The sequence below is a fragment of the Hevea brasiliensis genome, unplaced genomic scaffold (genome assembly GCF_030052815.1).
Source record: "Hevea brasiliensis isolate MT/VB/25A 57/8 unplaced genomic scaffold, ASM3005281v1 Scaf126, whole genome shotgun sequence".
Classification (NCBI taxonomy): Eukaryota; Viridiplantae; Streptophyta; class Magnoliopsida; order Malpighiales; family Euphorbiaceae; genus Hevea; species Hevea brasiliensis.
In genome coordinates this window covers 9,312-14,120 of record NW_026614615.1, presented here as the reverse complement: position 1 = coordinate 14,120, position 4,809 = coordinate 9,312, and the positions used below count along the sequence as shown (strand labels likewise).

General features: G+C 35.8%; 1 pseudogene; it reads right to left on the bottom strand.

Moving 5' to 3' along the window:
• Positions 1-876: 876 nt before the first annotated feature.
• Positions 877-3,846, bottom strand: LOC131176479 (labd-13Z-ene-9,15,16-triol synthase, chloroplastic-like; annotated as a pseudogene).
• Between the last annotated feature and the right edge of the window lie 963 nt (positions 3,847-4,809).

Sequence of the window (4,809 nt, the reverse complement as noted above, 5' to 3'; positions counted from 1 at the left end):
GCGGAAACAAGTCCACGTTGGACTTGCTCTCTAATTCAAATATAGGCCCATAACAGGGGCAGGTTATATGCGGCCAAAATCAAGAGAGAGAGCATGAAATTATAAGGCCATCAAATTGTTTTTGTTGAGTGCGTAAGCAGTGTAAAACATGGGCGGCCATGTGAGATGATTGTGCGAGCTTCTGACTATGAGGTGTTGCTCATAATTATTTTTCTTTGTCACAGAATTTATTATAGACTAGGCTTATGTCAAACTATCTTAAAATTTGTGTTATTGGCTTGATTTGCCGGTATCGCTGTGTTGCATTCGCTCGACTTGCTCTCTTCGGCCATTACTGGCCCATAACAGGAGCAGGTTATATGTGGCCAAATCGTCTCTAATTCTGTGTTGTTGGCTTGATTTGCCGGTATCGCTGTCTTGTGTTCGCTTTGGGCCCATCGAGAAAAGAAATGATAGATGGGCATTTGCTTCCAGATATGAGCTCCATTGAAGCTTAAATAAGCTAGGCTGTTTAAAGTTATTTTTTAGTTCTTGGATTTAGAATATCATAGTAAATAACAGTTTGATTTGCTTTTCACTTGCTAATTTTTGACACATGCACAATCACTCTTCATCATATACACATTAGAAACATAATCATAAGCATATTAAGGCCGGCCTTTATTGCTCATATAGCTGCGCTAGTCTTTTTTTAAGTAAATAATTTATTGATAGAGAAACAAAACACCAAGATACAAAAGCACAAAGAAACAGAATCCCAAGAACAAAATAGAAAGTCTAATCTAATGGACACAAAGGAGCTCCACAACAGCCAACAAGCCTAATGAAAAAAGAAGAAAAACAGCAACACGGGTAGAGAAACAGCAGACCCGAAAGGAACAAAAGAAAGCCCTTAGAAAAGCAGCAGAGTAAAGGGTATCTGAGAAATTTTCGTAAAAATTTAATACGCTGCATGTACTTCCATACTCAAATCCTATGTTCGTAACTATCCGATTTAGATTCAAGATGGCTGCATCACCTTATTATTTCTAGGTATAGAGCTCCAAGTTGAACAGTCTAGGAGTTGGAATAATAACTAGTGGAGTAGATTTCTCCAAGACAATCCCAAGCTTCTCTGACGTATCAGGATTTGCACCACCGGGCAATTTCCAGTTGAACATATGCAAGAATGTGGCCAACAAGTACATTACCATCCTTTCACCTAGAGGAAGACCTACACAAATCCTCCTACCGGACCCAAACGGAAGATACTGTAAATGGTTCCCCAAATAATCCAACCTACGAGGACCAAAGAACCTCTCTGGTTGGAACTCTGAGGATAGTCCCAAAATTCAGGGTCTCTATGCATAGCCCAGACGTTCAAGAAAACCTTAGTGCCCTTTGGGATAATGTAGCCACCTACGTTGCAGGACTCAGTGGGGCAACGGGGTAGGAGTAATGGAGCCACTGGGTGCAATCTTAACGTCTCCTTCACTATTGAGTGTAAATATGGTAATTCTTGAATGTGGAATTCTTCAACTAAGTTGTTGATTCCCACCACATTTGTCAGTTCCTCTTGGGCTTTCTTCATCACTTGGGGATGTAGCATCATTTCTGCCATGGCCCATTCCACCGTGGTTGGACTTGTATCGATACCACCGATCACAATATCCTGTCAAAAAGAAAACATATAACTTGCATCTCAGATTGTATTTTAATCGATGCCAGGTTAGTCGTTAGGGGATCCTTTTGCGCTGTTCTGACAGTGCCGGCGCATCACAACCCTTATCGCGGCGAAATCTAATCAAGAAATTTCCTTCTGTATAATATCTTCCTAGTATTTTAAACAAGTATGTCTGCTTAAAAAAAGAAAAAGCCTTCTACAGATCACAATATAAGACACAATCAATTAAAATCCATGGAAATATATTAAACCTCGTCTAAAATTTGTTGGACCATAGGTGAGAGGAATTTATTGAAGGGAAAACCATATTTTTACATGTACATGTGCAGTTGTTGCATGGTGAATTTCTTATTGCAGTTTTAACTTGAGCTGCTGTATGTGAAATTCTATATAAATATATATATATCTATATATATATATATATATATATATATATATAGTGTACAGTTCGGGAATGCGATTCACGATTCTGAACTACGGTTTAGGTTCAATGAAATTATGAACCTGAACCAAACCGCTAGGGGCGGTTTGGAAGGCGGTTCTTGAACGCTGGTTCTGGTTTGAACTCGGTTTAAGCGGTTTGAAGAAGCGGTTCGAAAAGAGCGGTTCAAAATAGTTTGGAGGGCGGTTTGGAAGTGACTTAGGGATGGTTTAAGGGTAGCTTAGACAAAAAATTAGAAAAATTTCTTTGATTCAAAATTTAAGTTATATTTGTAAAAATATTTTAATTTTTCTTAGAAATCTTTCAATCAAAATAAAATAAGAAAAAAAAAAGAAAGAAAATAATTTATCTTTAAGAAAAATTTAATAAATAAAAACTTGACCCTGATTAAAAAACTAGAAGTAAAATTAATATTTTTTAAAGAAATTAGCAAAAAGTGTATGAATTTAATTTTGCCTATATATCCCTTTAGGATTTAGAGCAATAAAAATTTTTAGTTCTATTACTTGTATTTTTTTTAAATTATATAATAATTGATAATTAAAAATTATAAAAGAGAAAAAAAATTAAAATAGAGGGTATTGTAAATTTTATTAAGGATTTAAAGTAATAACAAAGTAATTGAGATAGTATTAAAAATTTCAGTAAGTATATAAAATAATAAAGTAGGAAAATTGAGAGAGTATTGGAAATTAAAATGAGTATAGAAAATAATTATTTAGAGAATTTGAGAAAAATTGAAAAAATATTAAGAATTGAAGAAAATGCAGAGAATAATTGTGTAGAGAATTAATGATATATATAAATGAATTAGGAGTGACGTAACATATTTATTGAATTTTTTTATATTTAAATCGTCGTTTTAATCCAGTTCGAAATCATCGGTTCAAACCAGTTCGGAGCCGTCGGTTCACGGTTCTTAAAAAATACGAACCTGAACCAAATCGCAGAAGGACAATTTCAGTCCGGTTCGAAGTTGGTTCCAGTTTTAACGATTTTGGTCGTTTGACCGAACCAATTCCGGTTCGGTTCCGGTTCAAAACCGGACCGTGGCCACCCCTGTATACACATACATGCAACATTTCCTTTAGATTACTAAAGAGCAGAAAATAAGGAAAGGAAGAAAAGGTTTACCATAAGCAAGGCCTTGATTTGTTGTCTGGAAATTGATTTCTCAGTGTCCTGCTCTTTAAACTCCAGTAAGAAATGCAAGAAGTCCTTCCTGTCAGTAATTTCCCCCATCTCTCCACTTTGCTGCTGCTTCTTCTTTATGCACTGATCTATCACATGGTCATAGATTTTCTCAATCCGTTGTGATACCTCCTCCATTTTCCTCTTCACTCCCTGTATGTCAAACCTCGCAAGGAAGGGAAAGAAATCTGAAACATTTGGCTTTCCCAGTATCTCAACCAGCTCCGCCACTGCTACCCGAAACTTGGCCCCAATATCGATTTCCCCTTCCTGGCCGAGGTTTCCACCCGAAAACATCCCTGATATCATGTTGATCACTGTTAAAAATGCCAGTTCCCCAACGTCAACAGGCTCTCCAATCTTCTTGCCATACACATCCCTCACACTTTTCTTCACCTTGCTTCTCCTAAGAGAATAAAATGCATCAAGATTTGCATTGCTCTGCATCTCGCGCACGAATACTTTGCGTAGCAGGCGCCACTCGGGGCCATAGGGTGCGAAGGCAATGTCCTTTCCACCGTAGGAGAATGTTTTTGCTGCGATGGTTGGATTCCTGTTGGCAAATGTGACGTCCTGGTGGCGAACAATCTCTTTTACTAGAGTTGGAGAGCTTATTATGACACATAGCTTCTGCCCAATTGAGAGCTTGTAGATTGGACCGTAATTTTGTGCCAATTCCATAAACAGTTGGTGAAGATTGGGGCCTAGAAATGGAAGGTAGCCAAGTATGGGAAAGCCACGGGGCCCTGGTGGAAGCTGAGCCTTTCCTCTTGCTGTCTTGGATACCCATACGAGCAGACACGTTCCTAATATGGAAATTGAAGCAATGATCAGTACTGGTGGAAGTTCCTTGTCCTTGCACATCCATGAACTCCACCGGCCACAGCTCGTGCCTGAGAGGTTACAAATAGGCATCGGAGAAAGAAAATGATAAAATATAGGCTCAATCATACCAATTTGGGTCCTTTAAATATGGGAAGAAGTGCAGATAAAATACTGTTTAAAGTGGACCCTCTTTGAATATGGAGAATGAGTTGACATAATTGTGAGAGAGATGACGTGTGTGTGTGTGTATATATATATATATATATATTTATTTATTTATTTTGAGTGTCCCTAATAAATTTCCTATTTTACATTAATGATTTGGGTAGATGTTTTTTTTTGGTTAAATTCCACAAATATTAGGTTGGTTATTTATACACGTTTAATTGTTTTTTATTTATTTTACGAATACATTTTAGTTTAGGCCAGTTCTAATTGAGATTAAGTGGATTATAATATATATATTCTATTGGCAAGGAAAATGAGATGAAAAAAAAAGATTAAATTTAATAATGATAAAGATAAAAAAAGAATTTAATAATAATAAATTACCCTGGCAAAATAATAATATAAAAATTTATTATTATTTAAAATATTTAATTTTATTAGTTAAAATTTTTTTATTTAAATTTAAATTTTATTCTACTAAAAAAATATAATTCTATAAAAAATAATTATATTGATTAAT